We start from the raw sequence: 26,251 nt of genomic DNA, 5'->3' as shown, positions 1-26,251 counted from the left end.
AATAAATAACTGTACATATTTTTAAAAGTACCTTCATAGGTCACAAATATTCGTAACGTATCAAATTTTTTTAAATTTTAAAAGCATCTATTAATTTGGATATTTTATCCCTTTGTCATTACATAGATACTCGAGTATATTATGGTAAGTTTTAATATATTATTATTATGAATATTTCAAAGAAAAAAGTTGAATAATAATTTTTTGGCACAATGCGACGAGCAGAACTCAATATTTTATAGCATGATTAATAACGTGTACGACAAAACTATATTTGACCAAATATCGTATCCGTTTCGACAAAATGTCCCCATTCGGTTATTATATGTTTTAATATTCAAAAGGCTCAGACAAAAACGAAAAACTGATCCTTGGATCGTATATGGAGCTATAGGGGTTGTACAGAAACGAAAGAAAAAATAGCGATCCACGCTCAGGTGACTATAATATATTACCTATATAAACGTCCGGGCACGTGACCGAACGGCACGCGCGTAACACAGGTAAACGCATATAATGTACATTGTACACCTTACGCACCACCGTGGACATAAGTTTCGGCTGATTTTCGATTTAGCCGCGGCGGTCGTACCAAAGGACGAGAGGCGGTAGTGATGGTCGGAGCTGTACATGGGTGGGTGGGTGGGTGGCGGGTGTGGGGTAGCATAGGAGTAGGTGAACGAGAACGGCGGCGGCGGCGGCGGAGACCACCGAAAGGGCGAATTTGATGCTGCGGCGCTTACGCGGTGCGCGTGGTCTTGTGTGCTAGTCGATCGCGGGCGTCCGTCGGGTTCCGTCTCGTCTCGTCGCAGTAAAGCCGTCTTCGTCGTCGTTTTCGCGTCGTCCTACCACGTATAGGTATCTATACCGTATATATATATAAACGTGCAGGGTGCATAACCCGAGATACCACGACCGCGTTTTGGTCGGAATTTTCAACCGATAGGGATTACTGTTATTGTTTTTAGGTGCCACATTTTTTTTTCTCGCTCGTTTTTTATCTTCGAAAAATACGTACAGCGAACCGTTTTAATAATAATATAACATCAATATATTCCTACTGGTGGTCACGTGCGCAGTGTGTGTTAGTGCGCGCGAGCCAAAAGTTTCCACGGTGGTGTTATCGAGTCGAACGACAACAACTTACTACCACCGATCATATAACAACAACCTGCGGGCGGCTTCAACTCTGCCGAACGCGAAAAAAAAAGCGTCCCGAACGCTTTCGCCGCCGACTCGGCGTTTCCATCCTCTGACCGGTAAGAACAATTTTAATATCATAGCACGTTACAAGTGGTCATCGATCCGACGCGCTAGACGTCGTGCTACGACGATAATATTATTATTGTAATACGCGTCATAAGACATTAAAACGATTATTAAAATTTAGGCGTCCAGAAATTTTGAAATTGATAAAAAAAAAGAATATTCGATAAAAATTATTATGCTAGATGATAAAATAATTATTATTCGCTTAATATATTTCCAATTACAAATGTCATCGAAATGTAACGTTTTACATTAAATTTTTTATGTTATTAAACCTTCTACGCGTAGGGTATCAATAATTAATAATACAACGATTGTTCGAAAATATGTAGATAGGTACTGAATATCATCATGCGTGATGCGTACACGATTCAGCCTTAATTAAACGATTACGTGCCCGAGTTCTGTCGAAATATTATTTTTCAAACAAATATTGGTTTATCAAAATTAAATCCAGAATTTTTTCGTTTTTCACTATCAAGATTATATATACTAATTATTGCAATATGTATACTGTATATGTGCATAATATATTAGTATATGATAAATTAAATTTCAATTTTTCTCACTTTTCGGATTTTCGTTAAATTATAAAAAAAAATTAAACGCCAAAGAAATCTAAAATTTTGAAATTTATATTTTATAGATAGATTCAACATAGTTAGACACCTACAAAGTTTTGCATGATTTGGCTGGGAGAGAGTCACATAATATTCAACAATCATCAAAAACAAATGCTATAATGTCATCATAGAATTCTAGGCACTAATTATTATCTAAGTGTACACTTCTCCGTATGTTTGTATGCTGCAACGTTGTTTTGTTTTTAATTTTTTCTCACATTTCCATTTACAGTATCCTTGAATTATCATAATGAGGAGTCGCCAGCAACACAATAGTCTATATTTGCTTTACAATGATGTGTTTTATTTTTTTTTTTTTTTACTGTGAGGAATCATAGTTATAGGATAAAATGAGTGGTCTTAAGTTGGTAAATATCTTGTAGACTGTATGAAAATTGAATATAAATGTTTATAATATAGTATATACAATATACATGTTGTTTATTGACAATTTCCTGTAAAATGACAAAAAAAAATGTATCATGTTTGGGAAAAAATATAAGATTATTAGTATAATGTTTTAAAACAGGCCTTCAAACCATGGTAACCACGTTAACCAAAATAAGTTGCATTTTTTTTTTTGACCACCACACATAAGACATATTCGTGTAAACAAACAATAGAATGTACAGAACATTATCGACCTAAGTTATTTAGTAATTTAGAAAATAATTATTCTATTGTGACTTGAAAATATTTTCCCTTTTTATATCTATCAAAATATCTCGTATGATAAGGCCATAGATATTTTTTCTCACAACATTCATTCGCTCGCCAACTCTATAATAATATATTGATTTACTAAATCATAAAAGGGTTTTGAATGAAATACATGACCATAAATTTTTTTTTATTGGATCTATCTTATAATTAATAATAATGGTATCAAAAATTGATTCGTGTATGTTTAGGTGTTATTATTTTCTGAAGGTTAGGAAATACATTTATTAAAATAGGATTTTTCAAGGCAATTAATATAATGTTATACTCATTTCATAACTGCCATAACATGAAAAATAAAAAGCAGTAATATGTAAAAATATTTTATTTTTTTATTATAACTCATACATATAGGCATTAAGTAAAAAAATGATTAAAATTTGTATACTACTATACGAGCTATTATTTATTTTATTCATTAAATATTTTTTAATTGAAAATAACCATATTAATATTTTATTGGACATAGCGACAATTTTATCAAATTATTTTAATACAGGATTATTTATATAATATTAATATATAAAAGGTATGATAATGGAATAGTTAAAAAAGTAATAAAAATTAAAAATCCTAACCTAACCTCGACCGTTGTTGACAAGATAATTAATTGCCTAGTTTATTGCTGTTTTCCATTCATACAATTTTAAAATTCTAATAATTAGATATTAATATTTTTTTATAAAAATGTACTAAATGTTATTCTGGTTTTTTTTTCTGATTTTCATTACTTAATTAGGGTTGTTGTTGGAACTATAATTTTTTAAATAATATTGTAAATAATTTAATTTTGTAATAATTTAATAATTTAATGGATTACATATCTAAGAGGTACATTGTTTCGCTAAAATTTGTAAAAAAAAAAAAATATGGATGGAAATATTAGACATCTCATTGTAGAGAGTTTGTAGTCAATAATAAAAAATCATTCTATAACAAGTAAATATAATATATCAAATAATATAGATTTTCTGTGTGAAATTATAGCTTTAGTAATGAGTCTAAATAACTAAAACTTTTAAAACACCTTAAAAAACTACTAGTGCACCTAAGTATCTTCTAATGGTAGATTTATATATTTTTTTTTAACTATGAAGGTGCTGTGTAATTCTTTGAGATATGTTCTATTTAGAGAAAAATATCCAAATTTATTATAAGACCGAGATCAATAATTATTTCACTAACTTCGTCTAGAATCATTTAGAATTTAATTATTTAAATTTGTTAAATACATTCTATATTATTTTGTAGGATAGGTAGAAAAAAATTCTGTAACAAAATAACATCGTATCACAAATAGAATTAAGTAAATAGTACCCATAAACTTGTACCCACTTCAATACGGTTGGTAGATAATAATTTTTAAAAAATTAAAATGAATGAACGATGACGATAATTATTTATTTTTATAGTAAGAATTTTAATATTTATTTAATTAATATCTGCCTTTAATTTTAATTATTGAAAAGCATTTTTATTTTTTGTATTTAACCTTAAATATAAAAAATAAATTATATACGTGTTAATTATATATTAGTATATTATAATAATATACAGAATAATAATAAAACAACATAATTTTCATAAAAAAAACAACACTTTAAATGGTACAATAGAATACTGTAAAATAATATAGTTGTCAATGTAAATACAATCCAATGTAACTTGACTTTTGTAACCGAATGGACTATGACGCTGAGGGTATATTTCGTGTTAATAAAAAAAAAAAAATGATACAATAGTTTCAGAATAAAAGAATAATAGAGTATAAAAATAATGGAACGAATAAAATTATGAATTCATATAGGTAGTTTAAATAAATATGCAAGTAAAAGACGTAAAACACTTTTTGAAATAATAATCACTATATATAGATACTATATAGATTATACTTTCTTCAGCTTTGAACTTGATACGTATTGAACTTTGAAAATAGAAAAGTTAAAATGATAAATTATAATTTTATGTTTGAAGTTCAAACCTTTGAAACGATGTATAGTGTGTTTAATGAAATCATAAGTGTTTTATAAAAAAAAAATAAAATAGTATATTTATTATAAAATAATTTATAAAAATAAATTAATAATGAATTCTGATTTAAAAAAAAACTTGATATAGGTTATTAATAAAATGAAATATAATTGAAAAAATATTTGGCCATAGGGAATTTTTTAGTTAATGCAGCGACGGACTGTATAATTGATATTTTTTTTTCTTCAAAGGTTGTTCAAATATTTTATTTAGGAAAATATTTTATTTTTATAATTTACTACGCCGAAAAAACGTTGGGTTTTCGAGAGGATGGCAGATGTCAATAATCTGTAGGGTAGGTAAAACTGTGTTGCAGAAGATAAAAAAAAATAAATACACTTACCGATTGGTTTTTTTCTACGGAAAAAAGACATTAAAATATTACAATTTGTATATTTTTAGTTGTTTCTATTTTTAATTGCTTATTTGTGCCATTTTAATTTTATGCATTTTTGATTCCCGTTTCTATGAACCGGTCATAAGCAATCAAACAATTTGATGAATCAGTATCTATGTTCAACAAGTAATAATAATTATATTTTATTAAAATAATATGAACGTTTCTTTTCGATAAATTTTATCAAAAAATAAAAATGAAAATAAAAATAAAATAAAAAATAATAAAAAATAATTTAATGAAAATGTCTATGCTAAAAAAATATATTACGTATTATTATTATTATTGTATTTTATATTATTTTCTCTTTTTAATATTTTAATACATTGCAAGAACAAACGTTGGTTTTAATTACAATCTTGCATTCATGTGGAATACTGACTTGCAGTAATGAATGTAGTACGCCTATATATGTAGGTACCTACACAATATGCATAATATATAATATTATGTTTTTTATTTAAATATTCCCAAGAGAAACATTACTAGCCCTACGTCTTTACTGTTAATTTTTCATTAGTTGATGAAGTAGCTAGGTATACAGTCACTAATTTGAATTAATAAAATCATCTATGCTGAAGTTCGTTTTTTGAAAAGTACTAATAGAGGTCCTCAGATGGTTCGTTTCCAGCGTAATTCATGATGCAGTATCCATAAAATGTTTTTAGAAATCAAATGAACGCTGTATTTGAACTTTTTGCAACGCCTGCCTCCAGAGTCCTGGGCAGTAAAAAATAACCAAGTGTAATAATATTATAACGGTGGAATCAGGAATACGCAATCATTTACTTTCCGATCGACAATGAGATAATATATTGTAAGTTGTAACTGTACCAATAAAATACACACATTTCGATGTTTCAATTTTTAAATTAGTAAAACCCATCCGTTATTAAATCAATTCCTAACTGATGAATTCGCTGATTGATTTCATTTCAGCAATGTTCGGGCTTGTTTTAATGCAGATTAACATTTAACAAGATCGCTATAATACAATAGGTAATATAATGTCTATATGTGCAAGAGGAAAATGAATTATAATTTATTCAATACGGTTTCGGGTTTACAACAAATAATATATGTTTGCCAAACTTCTAAAACATTATTAAACAACAGCATATTACAATTTATAGCGAAGTAAAGTACCTACTCAATTATTAATTTGTTTGAAATAGCTGTGTGGAGAAGGAGTTTGAATGATCTTGCAGGAATATAAATAAAAAATGTGTAAATGTATACGTTTCGTATTGTTCTTTAATTTAATGATTTTTATAGAAATAATAATCGATTCCCTTCAACTTATTTTTATAGATTTAATTTCAATAATTTGCGCATTTTTAAATAATTATTCATCAGTTTTTCATAATCTGTAATAATTTGATTGTATCATCTACGGTTTACATTATGATTTATTCATTTTTGATAGATATTTCGTGGAGCTTTTAAGTGCATCATTTATTATTGCTATTAATTAATATCAACCTTTTTCCACAATTTAAAATTCAATTACAAATAAGTCTATATACTCGTATAGGTACTGTTTATATTGATAATTTTTTTATGCACATTTTTAATACTTTATAATAAATATTGATTGAATAAATTGCAGTTGACCATTTTTTATACCTCTTGCGTTATAGATAGGTAGTTAATATAATTATTCGTGGGCTTAATATTCGCATCTATTTTACTGCTCTCGCATCACATTTTCTATAATATATTATAAAATCCACATTTTAATAGTAACTCACAACCTACCGCTTACGAATAGCAATGATTATTTTCATTTCACTAACATTAAATCATTAATATTGCAATATATTAATAAAATTAACTTTATTACAACAATATCTTAACGTTTCACAATAAATTGAGATCATATATAATATTGTAAAGGCTCAAAGGATCTAAAGCTTGTGTTTGGGGAACGATTTCTATCAATTAAATGTATACATTAAAGTAAGCAATATTATACAGGATGATTCTTTTATCCTTATTTCAAGAAGTTATTATGTTTTTGAAAATATTTTTTATAAAGTTTCATGTTATTACTTAACATAATAATTTAATATAAAAACATTTATTTAAAAGTTTAATATTTCTTATGAGTTATTAAGCTTTTGAATTTTTTTTTTTTTGAGTTTTTGAATTAAATGAATGACAACATAGTTTTAATTTAATCAGCAAAGGTGGAATATTTTTCTGAATATTTCAATACACACAAATCAAATTTAGGAATATATAAGTTTATGAGTTATAAGTATTTAAAGTTAAGATGAGCTTCATGCTTACCTCACAAAATGTTGATCCATTATCCCAATATCATTTAGACTTTAAATACTTATAACTCATAAACTTTTCCTAAATTTGATTTTATGTATCGAAATATTAAGCAAAAATATTCCACTTTTAAACATTAAATTAAAATATAGAGTGAACAGTATTTATACTTGTAGTTGTTCTATTATATAATCTAAAAACAGAAAGAGTAAAAATCATGAACTATATACTTACTGTATTACAACAGAAGAACCGTTAATGGTCTTATATTTAATCAAGAACTGTTAACAGGATGATTGATGTGACGATGACCATGGCATTCATAAACAATCCAAGTTTTATATTCCAGTGTGATACAAAATATTTTAACATAATATTATCTTAAGTACCATCTACATACCTATACAAAACTATATAAAATACAGTAAATTATTTTAAATCCAGTTTTAGAAAAAATTCACGAATTATCCATGGCATTTGATGTTTTCTACTTAAAATTGATAGTTAAATCAAAGAAAAAAATCTCAAAATATATCATTAGTACTTTGCTATATTATATATTTAACACCTTTAATTTATTTTTATAAATTATCATTTATATTGATTATTATTTATCGAATTTAAATGTTTACATATTAAATCTATGATTTTTCTTGCAATTTCTTTACCAACCAATCGATTACATAAATTATTTATCATATTCTAAAATAATGATATCATATAACGTACTCATGTAGGTACATTATAAATGAATATAATTTAGATAATTACCTAAAAAATAATTAAATACCTGATTGGTAGTTCAAATAACTAATACTAAGTAATAGGTATAGATATTTGAATACTTGTTGGTTACAGTATATTAACAATAGATAATTCGGGAGATAATTGGATTACAATGAGCGAGCTTCGCATTAATCAGATACCATCATCTGTTCGAACATTTAAACTATGTACTCACTAACTGCATGTATAAGCGTTTATCTATTTGTTATTAACTAGATAAAAATTGAAGATCGTACGAGATTAACACAATTATTCTCAACCGAGTATGTTTTTTAGTCTAAAAAGTGTTGCCAAGGCGCTGAAAGCGAGTATATTTCAGTGAGAGTGTTTTTGAGTTTTATCCCGCTTATTTGTATTATCTCTGTTAGCGTGTACATAATAATAATAATATTATTATTATCATTATCGCAGTCGAGTACAGACGGTTTTTTTTTTGTACTTCCACAATAGTAATTTATGCAGTTTCGTAAACCGTTCGAAAAACGTTTTGGCGATTAACATCAGCATAGCTCCATCCTTATCGTTTGTACTCCAGTGCAATTTTGTGTGGTGTACATTATTATTATTATATTATATACGACAAAACGCGGGTTTGGTGCATTTCTCTGTCAGCACCGCCAGTCGCTGCTCTCTGCGCGTTATCTCCAACTCGGGCCGATGAGTTCTCCGGGCTTGGCGAACAATAATAATATAGGTACATAATAATGACGACATATTGTTATTCGAATTCCTAGGTCCAGAACTTCCAATACCTACCAAACATTTTATCATTCTTCCAGCAGTCAGGATTGGATGAATTAATATATGATATAACATTAATGTTAGCTTTGTAAATTCGCGTGACTACTATTATTATACTGTTATTTAATCCATTACTGTAATTTACTATATATATATATATATATATATATACAAAATTATCTACACCAAAAAATGTAAAAACACAAAAAAAAAGTAACTCTCAATGTCTCGATTCTCCATGTCCAGGGATAATTTTTCTTGAATAAATTAAAATATATATTATATTTATGATTTTTGTAGCCATTATTATTAATTTATTTTTCTATCGAGCCTCTGTAGACAGTAGACACTAGCTGAGTCAAACGGCTGCACCGATGTGACTGCAGCAGAGAGACCACCGCAGAACAATGCGACATAAATGCTGTCCACATTGTTATAATTATTATAATAATCATATTATTATATTTCACGATTTACCGACCGCAAAACGTCCGCCGCCACTTGTTCGCGCAAAGTTTGTTCACTTTTTAGTTTTCCGTCACATCTAATTACCACGTTTTAAACGTAGGCCCGGGCCTGGACAATGCGATGAGAGAGTTGCAAGCCGAGTAAAAATTTCCATCACAATAGATCAAAACGCACCCCTTTTTATTTCTTTTTTTTAAATTTCACCCCTACCCCGCTATGTGGTATAATATAATATAATATATTGTACAATAATATGCCCTCGTCGGCGGCGGCCGCCCGTCGTCCCGCTCCGCGATGATATCAAACCGACATATTATTATTATTATTATTATTATTATTGTTACATGTACACGACAACAATACCCTAAACGGGGTGATATTTTTTATCGGCGTATAATACCTAACATACGAATAATAATATAATGATATTAAAATGGAATGAAAAACATATTTATAAAAAAAATTTTAAATAATAAACGTCAAAAAATCGCAACCATTCGGATTGAGTAAAAAAAAGTTCTGATTTTCTACGGGGTCACGTTTTCTCGCCACCCGTCGTGTATATTATGACCGATTTTGGCTAAGTTCAGACGTCACGGTCGCAGTAATACGGAAAATAATAATAACAATAATATAACGCATTTCCGTTATGGCTATCATCGTCACTATTTTTATATCCGATCGATGCAATCCACACGTGATGATTGTCGTAATCCGTACGTGATCTATATAATATTATATCTGAAACGGGTTAGAAAACAAAGTGAAAGTTTCAACCCCCCCCCCCCCTCACCGGTTTAGTAAAACGTTTCAAGATCGTTGTGGCGATAAGATAACTCAACGATAAATGTCGATGAATAAAAAAATGTCGTAATAAATACTTGCAACAGCAAAAGTCAATAGAATTTAAATATAATACACTTAGGTATAATATTACATAAATAGTATATGGATTTGTCACTGAACGTTTTTCTTATATAATTATAATAATTATAATAATGAAATAATATGAATGATAATTATTGTTACATGCGTAATAAACAGGCACGTAGCCAGGATTTTATTTTTTTTTTTTTTTGGGGGGGGGGTCGAAATAAATTGTTAGTACAATTTTTATACTTAATTGATATATAAAACCTTTTGCTGAGCCCTAATGATTTTATGTGCCGGTGCACAAAAATTTCGGGGCGGTCCAGACCCCATGGACCCTCCCCTGGATACGTGCCTGGTAATAAAGGTAAAGTATCGCTTAATATGCAACGAAAATCTAGCATTGATCACAACAAAAAATCTCTTTTAAGAGTACATATAATTGAAATTTTGTATTTAAAATGAGAAATAGAAATACGATAGTAAAAAATAAAACGTTTTTATGGGTAGCTTTAAAACTATATTCATGGATATATTTTCAGATCGTAGTTTATTGAATAAATAGAATATAATATTCTTATAATGTATGATCTCTTGTCTAAATCTATCACTGAAAAGCCCCCAAAAAAACACACACTAGGCTAATATATTCAAATTATATTTAAAACTGAATTTTGCATTTTATTAAAATATTATCATTTTTATATCATGAGGACGCTAATTCTACTGCTTTGCAATATATATTTAACGACGCTGAGTACTATTAACTGCCAACAAGTGGTTAATTATTATTTAACAACTTGTCGAAAAGTCACTTTAACACTTTTTTTCTTACAATATAATTATTGCATGTTCCACATACGCTGAACACAACACAGGGTAATCGAAAAATAAATTCAACAACACATTTTTCGCACATAAAAACGTGAAAAAATACAATTTTTATAAAATTCTATCTTTAGAAAGCTATATATTGTATTTATCGTTGCGTTGCTATTAGAATATGAATAAAATATTAACATCTTAAAGTATTGATATGTCATTTCCTGTGTACGATTTATTTTATCATCATAGAGATTTTTATTTTTATTTATTTTATGATAATTATTTCTACTCTTACCATAAATTTCACATTCCAAACATGATATTATACGGACCTTACCTATCAAACTTACGGTACTGCATATAATATCTGCAGCCTGTCCAAATAATAATTGCACTATTAGCCTAACTTAAAAGCATGCGAATTTCGACCGATCGCCTTACCGGAAGATAATCGCCCTGAACCCCGTGTGTGCTGCGTATGTAGTGTATCGTATACACCTATAGATATGAATGTCGTCTACCCCACACCCCATCCAAACATACTCCCTAAATTGGGAGACCGGGCCCGGTGTCGCCTTGTATAATAATATTATATAAATGTGCATTGTGCGGACCGCTAATAACGTACTGCTGCAGCGGCGGCGTATAACATACACGTATATTAAATTGATACAATAGCCATTAGTCAAGGGGTTGACAAACGACACCCGAAGTCAGAAAGGGCTAGGCGGGGGGGGGGGGGAGCGGTTTTCAGCACAATCGGTTCGGATCGGGCGGCGCGCGCGGTCCGTTTGTGTTGTTCGATAACGTGCCATTAATTCGGCCACAGAGATTAGCTCACCCGCTCTTTCGTTCACCCACTCTCTCGTCTACGTCCGTGTGCTCGCTCTCTGTCTCTCACACCCCCTCCCTCCCCACATCAGTAGCCACCCCCTGCCAACACCCTCTGCGGCCACGGTGTTTCCCTAATCCAGTCGGTCGCGTTTTAACGACCGCGTTACCATTACCTTTTTTTATAAAACTCGGCTACTGATAAAAAATATTCATATATATATATTTATTAATAAGTATGATATTGAACATAATAGCCCCAGTCACCGTCCGTCGAGCACACACACGTATGACCTCTCGATCACATATAATAATAGCTGCATGCATATTCAAAAATGTCATTTTTTTTTTTGTCGATCGTCAGAAATATTTTGGTGGCTTACGATAATATATCATTTAAAATATATAATAATAATATACAAGGTATAAAACTAAAGAGCAATATATCACTGTATATGTTATCGCTATAGATGCCTGGTGCACGCTAATAAAATCGTGTGTGTGCATATCGGTTGGTGTCGTGGGGGGGGGGGGGGGTGTTAAAAATTTACGTTATCGGAGCAGAGTAATCCGACCAGTAGAATGTCGATCGAGCCGGTGGTGGACCTATGTGGAGGTAGTGGTGGTGGTGGTGCGACTGCTGTGACTGCTGAACACCAATTGATCGGGCAACGCGCGTTGTACGCCAATTGACTTTCCACTTCACCGCGAAAAACGTTCGAACGTAAAACGATACAATATCGAACGACAACAACAAAAAAATAATAAAATAAACAATTATAATGGCACAAAATTAAGCCCGACAGGGTGATTCACCGCAAGTATGATCCTGCAGCGTTTTTACCCATAAATAATTTATTTATTTAGATTGTGATCATTTGGAAATTATTTTAAGCATACTTAGTAATATGGATTTTAATATACTTGAATTTTTTGTACCATTGATATAGAGGAGTGTGTTGTAGCGATATGCGCTTGTTGTTTACAAATGTGAGAACCATATACATTATTTTCCGGTAAATTGTTAAGCAAATTATTTTTTTTTGTAAATGTTGATGTATCTAAATTTAAAATTGAACGAGTACTTTTAAATTTTTAAATTAGTGTGCTGAGGATAATGAGCTTAGGAAATATCTATTTTATATTTTGTAAAACGTTATATTTTAATTTTTAATAAATCAGAAACTACTCGTTTAGATTTAGATTTAGATTTAGACATGTTGGTACATCACCGATTTCGAAAGTAACATATAAGTACTAACATATTACAGTAAAGCTGGTTGGTTCTCATTAGATAAATATAACGTTCCTCACTACCTAAGAGACACCCCTTTAATAGCATACAAATCAACAAAGCTGGGCATTAACGAGTTAATAAGTTAAAAGTTAAGTTAATTTTGAATTTTCGTTTTATCTAGAATATATTATAGTCTAAAACGGTTCATTGATTTAAAATTCGTAGAATATTAGAAAATATTGTTAGAAAAAAAAGAAGATATTTTCGTAATTATTTATATAAATAACAGCTAATATATTATATTAATTAAGTATGTACTAATAAAATAATAAATAATAATATAGAGATAATATTGTTACAATGTGACATTTAGTGGACGACTAAATTGATACAATTGATCAACAAAATAAGAGGATCAACGGCAGATCAAAATTTTGAAATGACTCTGTTATTGAAATTTATTAAATACTTTGAATAAACCATATTTGGAATATTTAAAAGTTATAAGTACATAATATAATAACTAGTTTTTTTATACCTAATTTTTAAATGTTTAAGTTATTTATTTTTGAATTGTAAAGGTTAAACAATAAAGTAAGCACATTTAAACTAAAATTTAAATAAACCCAGACTCCAGAGTGAAATATAAATATTAAATATAGTTATAAAACGATACAGCCCTACAACATTTTATATACATCATATTAAATATATGCATATATATTCATAGATATATTACCTACTATACAAGTGATTTTCACTTATTTTAAAACCTTTTCAATGAATTTTTTTTATTAGCTTATGAATTGAAGTTAAGTTAACAAAATTTGTTAACTTAACTTTGAACTTAATTGATTTATTAAAAAATATATATTAACTTAACTTTGAAAAAAAATATTTAACTTAATTGAGTTTAAAAAAAAATAGTTATATTATCCAGCCTTGCAATTCAATATAATTGAAAATGTAGTTTTCGATTTAAAACTTCCAAACATCAGAATATTTGAAAATTAAAATGATCAAAATATTACATCGAGATGAGAGCTTAATCGATGAATCGACCTGTATTGTATTTATGTCTTAGAATGTTTTGAACTATACTCTCGCATTCGTCTCCAATATATTATTATTACTACGTATTACATTATGTCTGCGTATAATAGTGGCGTTCTGTTTGATGTAAATTTGTGGCTTTTGTGCACGAACTGAGTTGACGAGTAAAATATGTTTTCAACATTCTGTTGAACGTGATACGATAGGTCACGTCCATTGTGGTTTTAAAATTATAGTTAGAATTACATTTATTTTACAGAAAAAGCTCATCGTATTCATTTAGTGGTCTTTAAACACGTACACGTAAATAGCTAAATCAGATTAAAATAAAACCGAATACAACAATCGTTTTTGAAAATACTCTAAATCCGAAATACTTTGAATGTTGCTTAAATAACAACATAATAGTGTTGAAATGATTCATTCACTACTTCTGTAAATATTAATAAAATAAACGGAGAAAATTCTGAGGACCTGCATACCATAATATTATTATCTTTAGTTTTTTAAGCCACAAACACAGATATTGGTTTAGTGTATATTCTGAAGATTTCTGTTAATTTTTATTTAGATCAGGAAACTGTGAGAATAGATTTAAAAAGTTTTTTCAAACTTAATTACAAACAAAATAGAATGTCCAAAAAATAAAGTGTTTCTGTGAAACTTTCAGATCATATTTATTTTTCTTATCCAATAGTTTTCATGCTCATATAAACAAAAATGTAACAATAAATAAGTTCTTCGATACGTTCTGAACCTGAAATACGCTGCGTATACCCCAGAACATTATTTTATTACAATGTAATTCCAATGCAAAATTAATTGATATCAAAAATAATTAATTGAGAACAAATGTATATTATAATATCATACAAAACAAATTATTAAATCAATAATAACGACTACAATTGGGCAAGTTTAATGCAATTTCATTTTATAATGATGGGTTAATTTGTCAAGTTATACTCAATTAATATTTTAAATCCATTATTTTTAAAATATTTATTATTTTAAACTTTTGTATAGGTAAAATGTGAATAACGCTAGACCACAAGATTCTTTACAACATCTCTATAAAATCTACTTAATCTCTGTTTAATAGATTTTTTAAATTAATTTATCATAAAAGTTGTTAAACAATTTTTATTTAAAAATTATTAAAACATAATTAATATTCATATTACCATATTTTTACAACACAATTTAGGTAGTTATTATTATTTTTTTTTTTAAAAAAACTTAATTGCTTAAATCTTAGCTACGGAAATACCAACTAACTAGTAACATTTCCAATGTTCGTGAAAACGCACATCTACAATAAATATTTTACATTTTTAAATGTATTTTTACATGAAACAATTTTAAAATATTATACTACGTAATATAAATTAGGATATTATTTCGCATTACACTTGTCTAAGAGCATTTAAATACAATTATGTATGTGCAGCATCATATACACATAGATGTATAAAGTGAATTAAAAACTATATTTTGAACTAATACAAAAATCGATATATAGTTGTGGTATGTGCGTTTTACTCAAATTAACTTCGTTCGATCACTTCATGCTACATTGCACACAAATTGAAATGTATAAATCTTTTGTATGTTATTTTTCAAGTGAAGCAAAAAAATAATTTAATGCCGAACCGAAAAAAGTGCAGTCGAAAAATCACGTACACGGGGAAACATCAAAATCTGAACATTTGTTATTTGAAAAAAGTGCCCCAATATTATAGAGAATTGGAATTCCTTGAGGCGGTAGTGGGTGGAGGGTGATTTTTATGCTCTAAAATGCCAATAACATTATAAGAATTTACATAATGATAAAATAATGTTAAAATAAATGATCGATGCTGTTACTGATCTAGAATTAAACATTTTTTAGCGGTTTTTTCATGTTTGAAACACGATAAATGATAATGATACAATATGTTGTTATTGTTATTTGTTTTAATATTTTATTTTTTATTATAGTCAAATTTCTAATACGAGAACATTTTTGGATGCAATATGTACACCTATATGTATTGCAGTGTTGTATTTGTTTTCAAAACAAAGAATTATTATCATACATAAGTTCCTGAAAAAAAACTTTTAAATGTCAACAGGTAAACAATGAGGATTCTATGTATTATTACATAATAATTGGTAATATTTAATTAAAAATGTTTAACAAGAATGACAAATCATTAATGAACTGTTTTTTATATTAATTTCCCATTGAAGCTTATGCGATGAACTCATTATTTGGGAAAAAACACTACGATAATATAATATAATATGTACTAACTATTTTTCTTCTATATTTTATTATCAATTTTATAATTAATTTATAACGACTCGTTCAATTCTATACCGTCTACAATGATCATCGATCTATATTTAGAAATCGTCATCGTAAAAGAGAAATTTCCACTACGGTACTTATTTTATGAATTGATAATATTACACTCCACTTAATAATAAAACGTTTTGTATTTTTGTTATTTCATGTTTTGGAAGGGTAAAAATCAGGAATTATAAAAATAAAAAGTTTATTGTTGTAATGATTTATAAAAAACCAACTAATTTTGCTTGGATTTTTAAATGAGGGGTGAAAACATTATATTGTGATATAAATGACGTATTTTGTACGTGTACATCACTGTATCATGCAGTACCTAATATAGGTACTACACCAAACAAGGCTGTAAAAAAAAATTCAGGGGGTTCAACATTTTTTAATATAGATACCGGGCACTTCTCAGTTTTACGTTTAACATAAAAAAAACTGTCGTTCTAGTATCCAATAGTAAGAGGAGAAAATCGTTGTTGAAACCATGCAGGTCCGTCATGAATTACACTATCAAAAAGTCTTTGATCCATTGAAAAAACTAATCTATCTCTGTATATTGTAAAGTCTATAATATAATCAATTAGTATGTCTTAGGATATGCCGAAGTAAAAATGCTTTAATATGTCCAACTGAAAAAATTTAAAGGTATTAGATATCTGTGTATAAGAATATAATTATTTTATATGTCACTAAAAACCTTGTATCCTTTTTTGATATGAAAGATATAAGTGATAAAAAGGAAAATAGGGCGTTTGATCACAAAATGGATTATTAAAGAACAAAAATTGGTCAATAATTCATAGACTATCTAACTACAACCTGATGCCTTTAAATTTAAAAAAGACATATTTTTTACGGATTGGAATCGTATATTTAGAGAACCAATAAAAAAACAAAACAGTTATGGATTTTTTCATTATTCTATAATTTTCAATAGGTATTAATATCGCCGAGTATTTAATATATATTTTCTATGCCATAATCTCTCTAATCGTTATATAATTATATAAAGCATGCTATTATTTTAACCCACCGAGAGTAGTTCAATGCGATAAATAATATAGTTGAAATCTCCTCACACGGTAGCATCGACGAATAATCATGGTAATAAAAATAGGATGTATTATTTTCATAGTTGGTTATAAGTTATATGTACTCTGATGACTTCTGATGGCGGATAAGAGGTTTTAAACTCCATTTTCAACAACTAGTGCATAGGTAATATAGGTGCATAGGTGCACAACATATAGGTCATATCGGATATTTTAAATATTAATTATTTAGATACCTGCGTAAACATTGAGCATTTCAACGATTATTATTAGTTTTGTGTACTAAAGGCTTCTATTGGAAGTTGAAACTTCTGGTCGTTATTAATATTACTCACAATTCTCATTAAAATGCATTATTTCAAAAAGATAATAATTGTTTTATATATTTGTTTTTAACATTGCATATGTCAATTTATAAGATATGAACGTATTCTAGGATGAGCAGATCGCATTAAGCTACCTAGTACCTATTATAAACGATCGTTTTTTGCTTATTATGATATGATACGATAAAAATAGCCAATAATGATGAGATGAATCTGACCTCTCCCCAACGTTTATTTTTTACGAGACAAAAACCTACAGATGAACCCTTAAACAAAAAAAAAACCCCCTTACAGACCACCACAACAATGGTGGTTTATGATAAGTTACCACTATGGTAATAATTACTATATAACTTATATACAGTTCACGCAATACATATATTGTGCAATGTGTACTATTTAATATTCGAATGACCGAGGAAACTTGTTGTAAAAACTATAAAGTTTATTTTTGAAAATTTATTGCACGGCGCACACTCATTCATATTTTACTATTACGGACATTCTAATATTATATGTACTGATATCTATTATAATTTATAATCGCTCGAGATATACATTATAATAATTTAATATTTACAATATTATTATTATAATTATGTAATATGAGGTGGTACACACTGTGCGAGAAATATTATAGATATATTGTTCATAGGCATCGTATAGGTATATAACTTTATAAGTGTATATATTATTATTACGTTCGACGACTTATTGATGTCTCCGATCACGTAGACGGTACACATTCTACTTCGCTAACCTAACAATATATTATATATATTATGCACTGTACGCACGTTAACACACACGGCACACTGCACACCCATGTACCCGTATAGGTATCTCCCTATGTATAATATTATAATATCATATACTCGCGTATAATTCAATATTTTCCCTGCCGTTATCCCATCCTATATTTATATTTTTTTTCATTTTATTTATAAACGGACGCAAGTCCTTTGCAATATTTTACGCGCAAACACGGTAATAATAATGCATATGGAATGCAATAGGAATGACAAAATTATAAAATAAGATAGGTACATAATATAGTTATTAGTTAGGTGTAAAGAAAATGTTACAGGTAAATACAGCAAAGAAAGATGTAAATAACGATACTTTCAAAACAAAATCAAAGGTGATAGAATTACACGCAACCATTAGGATATTATAGATGGAATGTATAAAAAAAAACGTATACACGAGCAGTAATATTTACTCTCAAGAGTTGTCAATAGAGGATTAAATATAAAAAAGTTCGTACTGCACAATTTATATTAAACTAGACTTTGCTTCCACACACCTCAAAGTGTATATTTAATCCGTACACATAAACATGGAGTACCTACCTAGTCAATTTCTGTTTGTCTTTATCATCTACATGCAGAGTACAGACTATATCAATCAAGCTACATTGAGTTTGAAAACATTTAAAATGGTTCATTCATCATCTCCATAAGCTATGGATAATATTTAGTTTACAAACTATAAAAATTTTAGTATATTAATCTATGTGAACAAAAATTATGGTAATATTGTGATCAACATTTTATTTTCAAACTTAAGCCTCACAATAATGATCATTAATTGTTATTGAGGGAATTGTGATCGTTATGGATGATACGGTTAGTACAAACACGTCATGTATAGGTGGCAAAGAATTGCCTCTAAGAATCCGAGTGGTCACCCATCCGGGAACAAGTGGGACCGACTAGTGCTGGATCTCAGGCACGTTTTGAGACTGAAAGCCGGACACCGCACCACGAGCATTTATTTTATATTTGTACAACCATCAAAATGTATTAATATAATTTATATATCAGCCAATCAATCTAAAATGAAACGAAGAAAAAACTATAAAAAACATTTAGGTACTCTTGCAGGTATTACACACTTAGAATTTCGTACTGAACACAATTATTTAAGTACTTGGTCGGTGAGAATACTAGCAGCAGCATCGCTAGATGTCATATTATTATCATCATCGTTTATAATACGTACATTGTACATTCGTACAATTTCATTTTTTCCGACGTCAAAGTCGTGTTTGACGAAAGCCCAAAGCCGACTATGTACGACCAATGGAGGACGAAATTAAAAAGAGCCAGGAGACATCTTTCACATCAAACAATTAACGATCCGAATGGCGAACGTTCGGACTTCAAAAGATTCTTTTCACAAAAGTCATTCGTAATGTTTTCTTTAGTGAGTTCGTGGCAGACGTCATATTTTGTTACCAAGATTTTTGTTCCTATACCAGCTGTCGAGACATTTGTGAAAAAAATCATTTTCGCCGTAATAATCATAATATCATACACACTGCAGTTATTATCGATGCAGCTTATACTCTTTACTATTGGTTCATTTTCAAAAAAACATACTTATTGTAAGGTCGAGTTTGAAATTACTTATAAAACGCATTTGCATGAATGTAGTAAAACGTCAATATTGTCACAATGACACCAAGATAAGTATGCTGTGCTACGACAGCCGTGGTCGTATCGGGAGCATATGTACATATAATGTATATTTGATTGCAGGCCTAATAGTCGGATCTAGTCCGAGACACAGCTTAATTTAAAAAAAGAACATATTGTTATATTATTAACCAAAAATATCGAGTTCTGAGTAAATCTTTTCCGTTTTATCTATCTCATGAGATACTATAGTGGACAGTTTTATGAATTATATACGGTTTTATATGTCTCATGATTTTTTCTAATTTTGAATTGGTCGATAATTTTGAACGGTTGGTTTGGAACACGCATTATATGTGTTCAAAGGATTTTGTTGCTACAAATTTCAGACAGTCACCCATCCGGTAGCTAGCAACGCCGGCTGGTGCGTACACTCAAAACGCGTACGCAACTCAATGTAAACACCAAACCACTTTGCATTTTTATTAATCTATTTAAAAGCAGTTCTTCAGTAAACGAATAAATACATAAAAATTCGCTCTCCGATTATTAAAATCTTAACGTAAACAATAAATAAAAACATTTTCGTGAGATTTATGTATTGGTATAAACTTTAAAGTAATGGTATATTTTAAAATGCATCATAGGAACATAAAGAGATATTATAATTTATAACTCGAATTCGTATATTATTTTTTTATTTGTAAGTTATATCGATTTGGGAATTTCGATCCGATTTTTACAGTTTTAAATGAAACACGGTTTAAAAGTCTAGTTTTTAATGTATTTCACGTTTAAATTGACGAAAATTAATTGACTAATCGATTATTTATTTAAGTTAATATTATTATTTACAAAACGGATGAAAATTAAACTAAAAAATTATTTTAGGCTGTGAAAAGAATATGTTAAAAAAATATTGTTTGAACAAAAGTTTTGTACTCGAAATTAAATATTATATTAATTTGTTGTGACAGGACAAATATTGTTGGTTAGAAGCATCATATAAGTTTTCACAAAATATATAAGTGCAAAATTATAATTGATCGTGTTAGCCATACTTCAACAACTTTTTTCATATCCCTGTAAAAAATGGACTCGGAAGCCCCAAAGTGCATATACTATATGATATTATGATATTATTTTGGAAAAAATTTTTATTTATTTTATGATTTATGACATTCATTATATCATATAGATTACCTGATATAGCTTATCTATTTCGTCGTAAGTATGATAGATCTTTCTAAAGTTCATTTTCCTTTGTTATCTTGAAGTTTAGTTGTTGTACGAGAACATCGTATCACACTAGGAATGGATGTGCTCGTGAATTTTTTAGTGTAAAACATTTGAGAATTCACACTTTTATACATTTATACTACTTATTATACAGACATGCGATGTGTTTATGATGAAAATTATAAAATAAATATCTGTAACATCCATTCAGCTATATTTTTCTGAGGCATCTGAAATATTTTTTAATAAGTACGAGAAAAAATAATTTCTTTTTTTTCGGTGTATTTTATCATTAGTTTTATAACGGAGCAATTTTTCACATTTTTATGAAAAGTTAAATGATAAAGTTTGAATCTATTTTTTTTTTTGCAATATAGAAAAGACGGTTGGTTTAAATTGTTTCTATATTTCTACAAGGAACAACAAAAATAATAATTTCATCGAAAACTATAATAATAAGTAGGTGCAACTCAGACCTTTCAAAATTATATTTCATCAATATAATATTCAGTGCTTACACCAAATTTTGATTATTAAAAATATGTGTGTGGGTATTAGGAATAATATATTATATACAATCTGATTGGAAAACAAAATAAAATTTAATGAAAAGTATTGCCAAACAATAATGTTCTCGTTTAAATTATTCGTAGTACCTACTTGAAAAACCAAATTTCTAGAGATTTCATACTAACAGTGTTTAAGTGATACGTATTAAATTGATAATGAATTATTATGTATTATTATTTTACTCTGCCCACCAAATACTGTGAATATGATTATATTAAACATCTCTTAATTTTTCAAAAATTAAATAGGTACCTATACAGTAAATTCGTCAACAAAATCATAACGAAAATACGAACGAATTTCAATGTAGACCCGAACAACTTATAGACAATATTAACGATTCATACAATATTACGTATATTATAATATATTATATTATAATAAGGCATTGTAAATGGGTAACCTCCATTATTTTCTCGATATTTTACACTTTTGTAGACGTTTGTTATATACGGACTAGAATACAGTTGCATCACTATTAAATATAAAATACACAATTTATTGTACCTAACATACTACATAATATAATATTTAGTGTTTGAAAATTTCATGAAATTTAAATTGTGAAACATTTAATGATTACAATAACTTTTTTTTCCTAAATAAGTTTTATTTTTACTTATAACTGTCATAAATCATAACATACCTTCACAATTTTATAATATCAGGGAAAACGCAATCACTAACTATTCATCAGTGCAGATGGTTTTCTTTGATTAGATTATTGATGAATAATCATCATTAATATTTGTATCATAAAAAAATTCAATGTTTCACGAGAAATATTTCATATTTCCAACACTGCGTATACCTAACTGGAATACACGCCAGCCGAATTTAATATGACGTTCAACAATATAAGTGGCGACGACAGCCTAAAGTCGATAGGTTTGATTTCACTAGCGTCCGCACCCTATCTGGACACCACGAGATCGCGACCCGCCATACTGTTGGCGGCGATTCTTTCGCCACTCCTGTCCCGTCATATATATTGCAGTGTACGTGTATATTTACGACCGGCTGGTAATACAATTTTGACCGGTAATAACAACAACTACACAGCGGTTATTATTATTACGATTCCTATATAACTCGCGTACATACTACGACACCGGCGCGGCGGCTGGGTGGGTGACTGGGTGATGGGTGGACATCATATTATATTGCCGGGGAACAGCAGGACTGAGGTCACAGACGCAGTAAAGTCTGAGGAGGAGAGGATGAGGCAATATTGTGCGAGGAATTCCGTATTATACGCAACAGCAGCGGCAGCCGTATAGGACGTGACCATTGCGCTCAATTTGACCAGATTTGTTGTATTGCCAGCTCCGACTCGGCCGTTATACGTACCTGATAAAATATTGTACGAGCGTGCGTGTGCTGTGGTGTTATACTACACTACATAATACAAAATATAGGACAGGCCTCGTCGTATTACGGCAATCGCTTTGACTGCAATACGAACCGCGTGTGTAATACACACAATATAGTATTATAAGTGCGTGTACGACGAACGAACTCGGTACGGAGATAAAATCTAACGCGCGCCATATTCGCATATATATATATTATAACTATTGTATATAGAGGTATATACACACACTATATACATCAACATTTATATGTGTGGATATAGGTATTATTATATCCGCAATTCAATGTGTAAGAGACGCACCAGCCGCCCCATACTTTCCGGGTCACCGCGGAAGAGAGCATAATATATATAATACTGTAGTACACTGCGCTAGAGACGCGAGACGCCGCGCCGACGAGGGGGTAGAGAAAAAGAACGGAAACTAGAGACAGAGAGGGACAGTGAAGGAGGTGTGTGATGGTGGAGAGTCTTATACGTTTTTCGGTATACAGATGATATTATCTGAAGAAAACCGTACGTCTTTTTTTAGGACACATCGCATCGAATTTCAGGGATTTAACGGGCCTTTAATGGTGGCGGCGGGAGAGAGAGAGATAGAGAGAAAGTGAAAAGGAGACGCTAAATAAAAATATATAACCCATCGGCGTACAATACTATATCAATTTTAGAGAGAGAATAATCGCCGCCGGGCCGTGCAGAGACCCTGTCTGTTACACGGTTTTCCGACGCACATATTATAACAGTTCCCTCGGGCGTCCTAAACCATCACTATACTATAGTACTATACTACAAAACCATGCGGTTCTATATACTGTAGTGTACTATACTGCTACTTGCTGCTGCTTTTGCTCTTGTTTCTGCTTCAACCACTACCGACCATTTTCGGTACCACTACCGTGGTCACGGTGCATACACGATACCACGTCGGCTCGACGTCAACCGGCATTCGTGATTTTTATTTACTCCAGCGTTCTCTAAGACACTAAGTAATAGGTATACCTTGGAGCGCCGTAGTCGTTTAAACGTTAAAATAATGTCTGTAAACCAGTGAAAGACATGAGCAACAAATGAGATAAGGAAAATAAACTCATATCGTACAAAAATGCCAAAATCTTAGGTAGGTTGGGTAGGCCTAACAATATAACAGACATTAAATTTAGAACTATATTGAACTCAATCAATCTATAAAAATTATACTTGTTTGTATGTATAGGTTTTATGAAATTTTTTTAAGAAATCAATAAAATCAAACGATTTATTAAAATTTAAAATTATGTTTACCTTTGGCGTAAATGATATGTAATTTTTGTACCTCTTCCGCTTATGTCATACAGCCGTTTCCGGAGATGTCTATACGTTCCCAAAAACGGGTGATTTATGGAGCTGTATAACATAAGCCATCCGTTTTTGGGAACGTATATACCTCTCCGGAAATGTAGATATACATGGCGGTTCGTAAAACACAATGAAGGTAATAACGATAAACTATAGGTAGTCATATATAATATTAATAAAATAGGAAAATCTCGGAACACTGCTGGTTAAACACAACAATATTAAACGCGGGTTTGGTGCGTATGTATGACGATCTTATTATTACTCCAGTCACACGTGTTTCGGTATCGATAAAAACGTTCAGAGATTCGAATTATTTTCAATTTATTATTTATTATTATTATCGACGCCGTCGATTGCCGCTCGGGTCATGATGAGGTGCGTAGTTGGTTTAACGATTCGAATTGATTTCGCCGCGGCTGTCTGTAGAGTTACGATACTTTGGAGCGGAAATTAATTCTACAAGTTGAGAAAATATTTTTATCGAAATTCCAACGAATTATTATTACTTTATTTGTTTAAGTGACCGTATATATATATAGGTACATGATGTTTTCAGGTTTTTCGAATCGATTTCATTGTCCTACGTATACAGTGCACGAGTGCTGCGACCCATACATAATTGGATATTATCGTTTAAGCTGCACACTCGCCGTCTTATGGCACACACACACATATTATATTATATTATTTTGCATTAGAAATTATTAACACGAAAATCGTGATATAAATATCATTAACCCACTTACGTCCGATAAAACACATAACTTTTCATTGTACACCGTATTATAATGAAACAAATATAATATTCTTTGTTGCTCCCGAAAAGTTTCTTTTTAAAATTTAACATTGCCAAATTTTATTTTGGCTAAGTTATATTTATTATGATTACCGGCTAAAACTTTTGTCTGGAAATATTCCTCTCTGCGGATTTCACATTATAAGTTCCAGCGCTGCAGCGTGTATATATTATATATATATGATATATATGTGTTATATTATAAAATATACATAATACAGCATTAAATATAAATTATTTGAAATGCTCGCAATGTTACTTTTAAAAGTTATTTTTAATGTTAACCTATACCTATTATATCGTTAAACTAGTCGTTTTGTTCGATATCAAAAACGAAGAAGATTTAATAACGATCTTTCTGTTTTGACCAAAATCTGTGTCCACTGAGGAATTAAAATCAAAAAATGCGATTTTCCGAAGTTGCAATACTACACTTTTCGTGTACTTACCTATACATATCTATTGTTATACCTAGCCGCGTATACTATAATATTTACTTATGATAATATTATATAATATGTTTTCCACAACTGTAATATTTTAAACAAAGAGAAATATTTTGTCTGCAACTGAGAAACAATAATTACCTATACGTACACGTCCTAACAGGAAATAAGAGAAAAAAAAGACATTAAATAAGGAAACCTCATTTCGCGTCCTACG

The 26,251-nt window shown here is 29.6% G+C and overlaps 1 protein-coding gene across 4 annotated transcripts in view; it reads left to right on the top strand.

Moving 5' to 3' along the window:
• Positions 1 to 763: 763 nt before the first annotated feature.
• LOC107165518 (discoidin domain-containing receptor 2-like) overlaps positions 764 to 26,251 on the top strand; it is a 255,393-nt gene continuing 229,905 nt past the window's right edge. For all 4 annotated transcript variants that reach the window (XM_089219518.1, XM_089219519.1, XM_089219516.1 and 1 more), the window contains exon 1: positions 764 to 1,259. The gene's annotated coding sequence lies outside the window, so the exon portion shown is untranslated. The remainder of the gene's footprint in view (positions 1,260 to 26,251) is intronic.

This window comes from Diuraphis noxia, unplaced genomic scaffold (assembly GCF_037042655.1).
Source record: "Diuraphis noxia isolate RWA-SAM2 unplaced genomic scaffold, SU_Dnox_SAM2 contig0002, whole genome shotgun sequence".
Taxonomy (NCBI): Eukaryota; Metazoa; Arthropoda; class Insecta; order Hemiptera; family Aphididae; genus Diuraphis; species Diuraphis noxia.
This window is presented reverse-complemented; position numbering and strand designations above follow the sequence as displayed.